This window comes from Dermacentor albipictus, chromosome 6 (assembly GCF_038994185.2).
Source record: "Dermacentor albipictus isolate Rhodes 1998 colony chromosome 6, USDA_Dalb.pri_finalv2, whole genome shotgun sequence".
Classification (NCBI taxonomy): Eukaryota; Metazoa; Arthropoda; class Arachnida; order Ixodida; family Ixodidae; genus Dermacentor; species Dermacentor albipictus.
In genome coordinates, this window is record NC_091826.1 from 97,082,188 (window position 1) to 97,094,709 (window position 12,522).

Consider the following 12,522-nt stretch of genomic DNA (forward strand, 5'->3'; position numbering starts at 1 on the left):
AGTAAAGAAAGCCTTGGGAGATATGCAAAGGGGGAAGGCAGCTGGGGAAGATCAGATAACAGCAGATTTACTGAAGGATGTTGGGCAGATTGTTCTAGAGAAACTGGCCACCCTGTATACGCAATGCCTCATAACGTCGAGCGTACCGGAATCTTGGAAAAACGCTAACATAATCCTAATCCGTAAGAAAGGGGACGCCAAAGACTTGAAAAATTATAGACCGATCAGCTTACTGTCCGTTGCCTACAAACTATTTACTAAGGTAATCGCAAATAGAATCAGGAACACCTTAGACTTCTGTCAAGCAAAGGACTAGGCAGGATTCCGTAAAGGCTACTCAACAATAGATCATATTCACACTATCAATCAGGTGATAGAGAAATGTGCGGAATACAACCAACCCTTATATATAGCCTTCATTGATTACGAGAAAGCATTTGATTCTGTCGAAACCTCAGCAGTCATGGAGGCATTACAGAGTCAGGGTGTATGCGAGCCATATGTAAAAATACTGAAAAATATCTATAGCGGCTCCACAGCCACCGTAGTCCTCCATAAAGAAAGCAACAAAATCCCAATAAAGAAAGGCGTCAGGCAGGGAGATACGATCTTTCCAATGCTATTCACAGCGTGTTTACAGGAGGTATTCAGAGACCTGGATTGGGAAGAAATGAAGATAAAAGTTAATGGAGAATACCTTAGTAACTTCGATTCCCTGATGATATTGCCTTGCTTAGTAACTCAGGCGACCAACTGCAATGCATGCTCACTGACCTGGAGAGGCAAAGCAGAAGAGTGGGTCTAAAAATTAATCTGCAGAAAACTAAAGTAACGTTTAACAGTCTTGAAAGAGAACAGCAGTTTACAATAGGCAGCGAGGCACTGGAATTCGTAAGGGAATACATCTACTTAGGGCAGGTAGTGACTGCGGATCCGGATCATGAGACAGAAATAATCAGAAGCATAAGAATGGGCTGGGGTGCGTTTGGCAGGCATTCTCAGATCATGAACAGCAGGTTGTCATTATCCCTCAAAAGAAAAGTGTATAATAGCTGTGTCTTACCAGTACTCACCTACGGGGCAGAAACCTGGAGGCTTACGAAAAGGGTTCTACTCAAATTGAGGACGACGCAACGAGCTACGGAAAGAAGAATGATAGGCGTAACGTTAAGGGATAAGAAAAGAGCAGATTGGGTGAGGGAACAAACGCGAGTTAATGACATCTTAGTTGAAATCAAGAAAAAGAAATGGGCATGGGCAGGACATGTAATGAGGAGGGAAGATAACCGATGGTTATTGAGGGTTACGGACTGGATTCCAAGGGAAGGGAAGCGTAGCAGGGGACGGCAGAAAGTTAGGTGGGCGGATGAGATTAAGAAATTTGCAGGGACGGCATGGCCACAATTAGTACATGACCGGGGTTGTTGGAGAAATATGGGAGAGGCCTTTGCCCTGCAGTGGGCATAACCAGGCTGATGATGACGGTGCCTGTGCGCGTACCGGGAGCAAGTACTTTGTTTTGTTCCTTTCCGGACGCTAAGCCAAAGTGCCATGCCGAGCCGCACTAACAGGAGTCCCAAGTCGAAGTAGATTGCCCGAGCTCTCGCGAGTTGGCCCATTGGTTATCGCGAGAGCAAGTAGCATAACCACCAGGACTTTTCTTAGTGGCTAGTCGCAGCGTTTGTCCGCGTTCTCGCAGCGCCGTGCTATAGGTGCCCCTGTCTGTATTTTCGCTCTCCGTGCGGGAGAGCGAAAGTTTGTGCCGTGTTGGGTACTGCCGGAGAGAACAAACGGATTTCGTCATCCCAGGGGACTATCTTGTTCTCGCGTGAGTTGATCGGTTGCGCTCCCTATGGCCTGAGTTCGCGCGCTGCGGTACTAGAGTTGACGACTGGTGCTGCCCTGTGGCGAGGAAAATTTAATCCCATGGTGGTCGATACTCGTGTGAGGCGTTATTACTCCACACTGGTACCAAACGTGGGGCCAAAGGCTCAATAAGCCTTTCTCTGTGCTTAGCCGAGTTAGTAGGCCTTTCAGAATTGGACTCGCCGTGTTATAACTGCCTACGCCTTGTGACCTTCATCCTTTGTTAGTGTGAGTAGACGCTGCGTTGCTCCATAACAGCGCCAGTGCCTCCATTGAGCAGGGAACTCCTGCACCCTCACCTGTCACAGTCCTCTGCGAGGACAACAGGAGGTGCTACATACCACGTTCCATTGGAGCAGTAGCACTGTTTGGTAATGGGACAATAGCCGTCCCTGAACAGGGCACGCGCGCACATTCGTCTGATACGGCTTCCTTTGCAATTCTAGGCAGAGCGAGGTCCTTACGCTCTCGACCGGCTCCCTGTAGAGTTAACGTGGTGCAGCTGCGAAACGGGGCCTTAGCGCTCCCCGACTTCTGCTTGCTGGCTGCTACTCAAATGAGCAGCCAAAAGCAGTGGCCTGCCGCAGCCGCCTGTGGGGATTACAACACGGCGGTCATAAATTTTGCTCACCTGTCTCCCTCTCGAGTACGTGCAGTGGCGCCTAGAGCCACACCCTTTGAGCACGCACCTGTTTTTTCGACGCTGGTGGTGTGCAGCCAAATAATACAGGAATAACTGCCCCAGGTGGCGGCTGTGAACGTCTGCAGGCACACCCAGCTAGGAGCGTGATTTTCGCTTTAGATGGTGGCGTGCCCGCCGGTATGATTGTTGAGATTGCGCCGCTATGACTCCTGGACATATAGTCGATCGCTGTACCCGGAAGGTACAAGAAATTCCAATGAATGTTAGACAATTCAAGAAACTGTTTCACGTTCGCCCTGTATGCACTATGTTTTGTTCAAAGTCGTTCAATGCCACTATATTAGTGATCTTGTACTAAACAGGTCTCTATGTTAGACATAAGTGTCGGAGGCTGTGAGACAACGATCCGAGATCTCTCATGTGACTGCCGTCATTGTAGTGTGGCTACTCAGTGCACTTATTTGCACGTTGTTGGGAAAGAAACCAGTGTCGAGATTGTGCTCAACGCCCTCGCGTTGCCCTCCTACTCGGCTGTCCTGTTTCCTTTCATTCCTTTTACACCCTTTCTGCAGCATATATTAGTTAACTTGTATTTACGCTGGCTAACCTGCCTATCCTCCTATCTTTCTTTCTCCTTCCTCCAAGAGCATGTATCAGCATTATAAAACTTATCTGATGCGAAACGCGCAGAGAAAATGACGGATAATCTAGTCTAATCGATTTAGTAAAAGGCAACATGGATAACATGTGCGAGCTGAACGTTTTCAAGTCCAGTCCACATCCAGCTGCGGAGAGTTTGCTTAAGCAGATTTGAGAACTAACTGAAATAGGCTACCCACAACATATGCCGATTTCTGCAGCAGGAAAAATCCTGAAGAAGTCCTGAACTCCTCAACTGGCGCAGGAGATACCTTGCGAAAGAGAAGAGGTACCCGTCGTACCTTACATACACGAGATCTCGCATAATTTGAACATTGCCGAGCAAGCTAACGTGGTGTTGTGCCCCAGGCAAGCTTTCAAGGATCTGGAGAATGACCAACCCCCCCCCCCATTTTTTTTTGCTAAGGCACCTTAACAAATCACGAAAATAAATACAACGATTTTCAGACGAAAGCCTTTATGAAATTCATTTGTCACGTGGCATAAAGTACGTAGGTCAAACCGAACACTGCATGAATGATAGTTGCAAGGCAACACCAAAACAATGTAAGGAATGGGAGACAGGCCCACTTGGCAATCCATTGTAGAGATTTCGAATGTAGGCCAAATTTTCACGCCTGCCAGAAGCCGTGACAAATGGGTTATATTAGTAACTGAGGCCGAAGGGATCATTAAGACCGACAATGGATGCACGAGTGTTCCATTCAGTCTCATTATCGCAAAAAATACCTGCCATATTGTTGATTCTGCTATGCTAAAAGTGTAGTCGTCACCATTACAAGGCGACTACGTCATTTTCTTTGATATTCATTTGAATAAAAAAACTTCAATACCTGAAAGTAAATGTGCACAGATGAACTGTGATAATGCTCATTGCACAAAATAGTGGCGTTCTTTCCTGACTGAACATTGTTGGGGGTAAATGAGTTGCATGGTGTGTTTGTTATCTTTTGCATAATCATGCATAACCAGATCATGCAGATCATGCATAACCAACACCGCCAGTTTTACGTCATAACATAATAAAATTAGTTGGTGGTCAGATACTGCAGAAAGCAGCGCATTCTGTTTCACATACTTCACATGTGCACAAATCATAAAAAAATGTGCACATGCGAATGTGTCGGACCTTCCAAGTTCTCTTCTTGAAATTTCAGTGCCATTATTATCACAAATGTGCATCCCTACTAAATCTGAATAACATCAGCGTATACCAAGTGTAAACCAAGTCTTTAGGCCATGACAATAGACGAACACATGTAATGCTCTGAACAAGCAACTAAAGCGAGCAAAATGCGCTCAATTGCGTTTTCCACATTCTCGCTGATACATATGATAAATGATGATACCAGCATACTATTTTCAGGGCATGATATTCATGAGCTTATCAGAACTTGTAATCAGACAATGAAAACGCTAGAGAGATGGTCAGCGGCAAATGCTATGCGCATTAACGAAAATAAAACAAAAGCTGTTATATTCCGACCAAAAAATAAAATTATTCCACCTCATGAAGACATAGTACTGAATACTCACACTATTGGAATAGTTGACCATTTTAAATGTCTGGGCATATTTTTTTCCGCAAATATGAGTTGGGATTACCACGTAAGACATGTTCTGCAAAAATTAGCTCAGGTGACAGGTGTAATTGGTCGCCTTCGATACTTACTTCCAAAAGGAATCAAGCTCCTACTCTATCATTCGCTCTTTAGCTCTCGTTTAAATTATTGCCAACTAGTATGGGGTACAACGACGGTCACAAATCTAAATCAAATATACTTGGTTCAGAAAAAATGTATTAGGCATATTTTCAATGCACCTTTTGCGGCATCTACTAATGTTTTATTCTGCACTTGAGGAATACTTAAAATACACCAAATATACAATTATACGTTAAGCAGAAAATTCAAATTAGAAACTTGTAAGAACATAACAAATTTGCGTGTTCTCGCCAATTTAAGAATTAGGCATTTAAATTATCCCACGCGTCATGGAGAAAATTGGGAAGTAGACACAGTACGATTAAACTCCGGAAAAGAGCGCTTGTCTTACACTCTTCCGTCCCTCCTCAATCACTATTACCTTAACAATTTTGACTTATTTGATTGTTCATATCAGGATATCCGCAAGTTATACACAGTGATGTATAGCTCTGAAATTTCTACTACTTAACACTGGTTATACTACAAACTGTCTCGTTTCCTCAAATCCATAACCGTATTGAATTGTTTCATCTGGTTGTATGTAACTGTTTGTAACAAATTGATTTCTATTTTGTTTTTCTGTACATTCAGTGTACTTATTCTAGACGTTTGTTATTTGATAGCATTTCAGATATTTCATTTTTCTAAGAAAGTGTTCTGTATCTATTTTTGGGTGACTGTAAAAACTACCTTTCTGTATTACCTTAGCATTTTCCTTTACTTGGTGTGTTAGTTTATTAGTGTGTGTTAGTTTGATTTATTTTACGGTAGTGCTGTTACCGCTGCGAAATATTTCCATGGGACTGTGGCCTAGTCAAGCTGTTCTAAAAACAGCTTTTTGTCACAGTCCTTCTTTCTGTATCATTGACAGAATGAAAATAAAGATTGATTGATTGATACACGAACACATTTCACACATGCTTGACCTCTTCAGTATTAATTCAATGTGGTGGGGCTTGTAGTTTATTTCACACCCGTATTTCTTTACACTAGCAGGTAATAACTAATTAGCCCACATTGTCAACTGCAACTCAGGAGTACTAATTTGTGTCCCTTGCACTTATTGGCACTTCGCTGCGTTCGCGTTCATTTACACTCGCCTAAACTGACTCAGTGACTTCGCACCCTTGTGAAATCAGCGGAAATAAGTGAAAGGGCACGTGAATTTGTGCAGTGATAGTACAGCGCAGGCAAGTGCTTCAATGTCATCCACATGCCAGCAATATTGCAAACACTTGTGCCTTTCTGCACCCCACTACAATTTTCTGCCAGCAAAATATCAGATTTTTCTTCATGTGCTTCATCATAAGCATATGATCGTTTCGTAGTGCAATTAACAGTCACTCTCAGCCAGTTTCTGGCTTACCGGTGCAATAATCCACTGTATATGGTTGCACTGGAGAGCCGGGGGTTCTGCTTTCTTTGGTGGCCTTGTTATTATCATCAACCTCTCCCGCTTCAATCCTGTACAGAATAAATTCAATTAGCTGAGAATAAAACGAATATCCAGAACATTTAAAATTCGAGAAACAAAAGCTGCTAAAAAGCCTCATTAATGTCCATTTTGTGGCTAGTGGGTACCTCATAGCCGAAAATCAACACTGCATACCAATCACTAGACATAAGCAAAATGCACGACAAACCGATCCATTTTTCTCTGATGCTGCGTTGTGGGAGTTAAGTGGTTATTTTCGCGTTAAAGAAGCTGCGATCTAAATTTGGCTTTGAATTCCTGTGAACTCGTTGCACTGAACAGAAAAGCCAGAAACCCACGCAAATCCACACACTACAACGAGGAAAGTGCGTAACACACCAGAAAACTCTTCAAAATAAAGCGGTAGTTTGACAAACTTAACCTGCGAAATGTAATGAACTCGTTTGGCAAAGTCCGCGATGCGGTTAAAAAAAGGAAGATTTCATGGTTGGAACGCTCCACGCGTTTACTGGCGGCGCGATAAAACGTAAGCCCTAGTGAAAATCCGCACGTGAAATTTCAACGAAAGGACACTTGGCTACGCAAGCAAAAAATATCGCCAGCAGTAATGTAATTTCAGGAAACCGAAAAGGAGCTACGCCTCCAGTTATAGTTCCCACGCCAAAACTTCAATGCGCGTGTCTTCGTTAATACTACACCAATAGACCTTTAATCGCCGAGATTGGTTATCTACTGGCTCATATTAATGCAATGACAGGAATTAAGCATTTCGTACTATGGTGCGCAAAATCAACCTACCCTTATCAACACTGGTTCCCAGCTGTACAGCAGACACACCCCAGGGACCGACGCTGCAGCGCACATGGCGGCTCACCGCTGCTTATTGTCGCGCAGTGGTCTCGCACAAATTGTCGAAGTTCCACTAGCTTCTTGCAATTTGCGGCAACATCGGCGGAACTGAACATCATTGAGATCGCCGAGAGCGTAGATCGACGCGACAGGACGCCTTCACAACGCGAACACAGTCGTACACCGTCGCTAGTAACACGAAATGACGATAATTGCCGTCAAAACGAATCGCCTCGCCAGCCGGCTCACGCGATATTGTTGCATCTTCGCGGCCTGAGCAGTCTTTCGTCCTGGTCCGCCATCAAAGCTATACGCGCAGATGCGACGACTTCGTTCTTAGTCTATGCGCTCTCTACTTTTGCCTCTCGCTTTTCTTTTTCCGCTAGCAGCATCTCCCTCATCACTCCTTGGGCCTTTCACATTGTAATGCTCTCTCAACGGTTGTGCGCGCTTTTCGGGCGCCAAATTTGCGGCGCTGGATATAAACGTTGCGTTTTAGTCATTGGCCGCATACTGCCATAAGTATCGAATCGGCCGCATTTTGTCATGCATGACCTCGCTTGAAAGAACGCTTACATGTGGTGATCTGTGGTGAACCGAGAACGCACCGCTTATTCGGAGGATGCTATGCAGAACATGGCTTAGAGTGTACTTTTACCCGCTTCGACCGCAGACCGCTGTCGGAGAAGAATATCGTGGGAACTTGGCCGAAGCACTACTGTGTGCACAAGGTCGCAATATAACAATTGTGCTTATAAAAAGCGACTGCACTGTCTGTACGAATGCTTGTGGCTGTTAGCGCTCATAATTTATCCGAGGGTGCGCACTCAAACAGCCTGTACATTCTTCTTATCTTTTTTGTTATCTCTGTTGAACTTGCGTTTTTTCAAGTTGCTGGCAAAACAGTACTGCCAGCAACGACTGAGTGATGTTGTATCATAATGCTTATCGTTGTTTTAATTACCGCGTGCTTTTTGAAAATCTGTGAAGTGAAATTATCGATGATGCTATAAATTGTATATCTCATATGCTTGTTCCTTTCCTACCTTTTTTCCTCTTTTTGCAGAAGATCATACGCAATTGAAATAAGTTTATTGTGCACTATGTGCTTGCCATGCTCATTGCTCTTTACATAGGTCCATTATCCGCTACACTTACTAAGTACCTTTTTGCAGTCTATGTAAATGCCTGTGCAACAAGTGTCTACAGACCCTACTAACCCACCAATGTAAAAATCCCTGATGGGATTGACAGGATGACAAATTTTTAAAAATATATATTTGTTTCACATTTAATAAGTAGCTTCAAGACCCTCAAAGGGGAAAAATCATCGACGTTAGCATACCCGTAAATGCGAAATTCTAGCGCATTTGTATGCGTGGTTTGTATTGTATACGTGTTTTGATTTGCTGATATACTGAGGCATCGCGCCGATCACCGCACCGACTGGAAGAGCCCAGATGTCCGGTGGTATATATAGCCGAGGCACACAGTTGCCGCTTCTCGTCAACGCACCTTATGCAAGCGCAATCTTTACGGAGAAAGACTTCCAGCAAAAGCTATGAGCGAAGGCGTGCTTTCTGTCTCTTTAGTTTCTTCTCCTCCAGGACGGCCGGTGCCTGGTGTGCACGGAGGTGATCACCATGTTGTGGCGCTTCAAAGTGACTTTCTCCACATTTCTCCTAGCGCTCTCTTCGCTCTCGCCGTATTTCACTCCCTGCACTCGCTCTTTCATTTTCGTTGTGCTGGTTCGCTAAGTTACGCCTCCGATTCTCAACGCAGTCACGGGCTCCCAAGAGCTGCGCTCTAAAGAGATGGTGATGTTGGAGAGGTAGAGAGAGGATAGGGCAGCTTTAAAAATTAAATTATGCGGTTTACGTGCCAAAACCACTTTCCGATTATGAGGCACGCCGTAGTGGAGGACTCTGGAAATTTCGACCACCTGGGGTTCTTTAACATGCACCTAAATTTAAGCACATGGGCGTTTTCGCATTTCGCCCCCATCGAAATGCGGCCGCCGCGCCGGGATTCGATTCCGCGACCTCCGTGCTCAGCAGCCCAACACCCTAGCCAGTGAGCAACCACGGCAAGTAGGGCAGCTTAGAAAAGGATAATATATAAATATATGTATACATAAAGTTCACGAGGGTAATTGTATTGAAGAAGGGGGACGTTATAGCAGGCCTTCCTTTCAAGCACATTATGGTGGGTCAACCTGTCAAGTGCGTTTGCTGGGCGAACGCTTATCGTGCTAGGCGTCTGTGCCCTGCTATATATATATATATATATATATATATATATATATATATATATATATATATATATATATATATATATATATATATATATGTATATATATAGCATGAGCGACGTTCCCCAAGCAAGCGCACTTGAAATTTACTCACCAGAAAGCGCTAAGAGGAAGGCCCACTAAAGCGTCCCTCTTCTTCGCTACAACTACGCCCGTGAACGAAAAGGGGTCCGCCCTTCGGCCTAACAGCCTCTCACTATAAGTGCATTATAGCACGGCTCGAGGCGCTCGACGTTGACAATGTCTCGTCCACGAAGGCACTTGACCGAAGGCGCTTCAACGGGTTCGACCACGATGTTAATGGGGGAGGCGCATTCGAAGACTCGGCAGGGCCTTTCACGCTTGTTTAGTAGTTGTAAATAGACACGAGGTGCAGAGAAAGGAACCGATATCTACACCATCACTCCAACTCCATGAAGGAATGGGGCGCACGCTACCGCAACGACAGTGGTCACAAAAATACCCTTCTTGACGCAGGATTTCGTCCTGTGGTTCGTTTGTGCGCTTCAGCTGGGCTTCACGGCAGCCACCTGTCCCTGGCTTATCACAAAAGCGTACCCGCCCAGATTCTACCCATGGTCCTGAACGATTCTTCGTTGTCACCTCCCAAAAGCCATTCCTTGCGACATAAAGTCGGCTTTTTCATTGAATGTTCTGAGCTCTGGATGGCAGAGCTCCATTCTTCTTCCGTCATGTGATTGGGTCCCTGTAACAAGGGGCATTGCCAGAGCATGTGTGCGAGATTGCTAAGAGCCCCGCAGTCGGGGCAAGTCGACCTAAAAGCTTCTGGAGTGATCGTGTGGAAAATGGCCAAATTTGGATAGCACTTAGTCTGAAGCATGCCTAAGGTGAATGGCAGGGGCATAGCCAGTTTGCTATTAAGAGGAGGATAAGTCCTCCTGCCCAGGTGATAGTGAGTAGTAATTACGCTGAAAGTGGTCAGAGTGTCCCGAAACTCTGGAACCCCGCAGTCTGAGCTCGGCCCTGCTCCTGCGCGGTAGGTTAGTGCGCGCGCTTGGGAGTGGGCAATGTCATTGAGATTGGGAAAGGAGTCAAGCTGGGGGTCGACGTGCGCCGGAAACCACGTGATGGTCTGCGGAGAGATTATCTTGTTCTTGAGGATCTTGTGAGCCTCCTCAGTGATGGATCCTGAAGCTAAAACCCTGACCGCCGACCTCGAATCAGTGAAGATTTGTGATCTTTTTTTATCTGGGAGTGCTAAGGAACTACGACCTGCTCCGCTATGGTTGGTGTTGAGCACTTCAGGGAAGCCGCATTCACTGTCTGTCCATTGTGATCTACGAGGGCAATGGCGAAGTTAGACGACTCTCCATATTTGGCTGCGTAGACAAAACATGCCGACTAGAGATCGTCCTTGCTAAGCTTGTGCCCTGCGTCTGCGTTGTGCCCTGCGTCTGCCAACATTGTGTTGAGGATGATCATTACGAGGAAATGGTGCGACTCGTATGTTGTTCATCTGATCTTCTGAAATTTCATGTTTGTGCTCTTCCATGAAGATAAGATTGATCCCAAGAACTGCCAGGAGCTTCTTTCGAGCCGGGGTGTAGCATAGACGGGCCAGTTGGGCTTACTCCTGGGCCTCGATTATCTCGTGCAATGTGTTGTGCACTCCTTAGTTGCAGAAGAAGGTCCATGCTCGCCCGTAACGGAATGCCTAGTACTTTTGTATACTTGTTTGGATAAGCGTGTTTAATCGGTTCTTCTCGGAGATATACCAATTGTGCGTGGCTGCCCCATAAACTGTACGACTCATGAGGAAGGCGTGGAACAACCTGAGGAGGTTGTCTTCCTTTAGGCATCCACGCCTATTGGAGACTCTGTTGATGAGTCTGATCATGTTCTCAGTCTTTGCTGTGAGCTTGCTGGGCGTCGTACTGTTACTGCCATTGGATTCGATGAACATACCAAGGACCCGAATGGTGTCTACTCTGGGGATGGTACAGCCTCTTTTAGTGTGGAATATGATGCTTATTTCAGAGAACGGTTTCTAGTCTCTAAGTTTGCGACCTCTCCTGACTGGCCTGTAGAGGAGTAGCTCAGACTTGCTCGGGAAGCATCTAAGCCCTGAATTTTCCAGATACATCTCTGCTTGTTCTACAGCTTCCTGTAAGCCTAATTCAACAGCTCCTTCACTTCTTCCGGTTGCACGAGATGGTGATTTAATCAGAGTAGAGTGTATGATTGATACCTTCTATGTTGGAGAGCCTTTGCGATAATTTCTTCATAGCGATGTTAAAAAGCAGTGGTGAGACTACCGCTCCTTGTTGCGTGATCACGTCCGCTTTACGATTTGGGGCACATATCTGACTCCTGTGTTAGCCTTTCAGTTGGTAAGGTCGATGTTTTTGCGTACACTGTCTATCATTAGACAATAATAAACAATAACTAGTGCTGCAATTCGTGCTTTCTTCTACAAGGACCGCCGAGAGGGTAGTTTTCCCGCTTTGAAATAAGCACAAAAACTAAGCGAGTTTCCCCTTGACTGTCACCAGATTGCGGAGTGCATTCAGCAGTGATAATGCTGGAAGCTCGGTTTAGCGGAAACAAGTCATTCACGTTTTCACAGATTGAGAACGGAGAGTCAACTGACTTTATTCCACAGTAAAAACAGGTTATCCGAGTGACTGTGGTGGCACCCCTGTCGGGCAACCACCGCACTTCTATGAAAGCAGCAGGGAGCAATGAAACCAACGTGGAGGCCAGGCGAGGTAACTGGATTTACCAGATGCGGGGACAACGCGTAGTAACGGACGGTCACTGCGATCGTATACGAACTCTGGTTCGATGCCACCTTATTGCGAACAAACGCTTAAACATGTCGACTTTCAGATCATCATGCGCTGTGTCACAGGCCGAGAAGGGCTTTTACCTTCGACGCCATACGCAGCAGGTCGTTCAAATACTCTTGGAACACCTTCAGCTTCAGGTCTCGAAAGACCGTGTCACAGCGATAGAATTGCTCCGCTTGTGTAGGTCACATGGAAGGAACAATGTGTCATCGTAGTGCTTATCGCCTGCCTGGTCGTAGGGG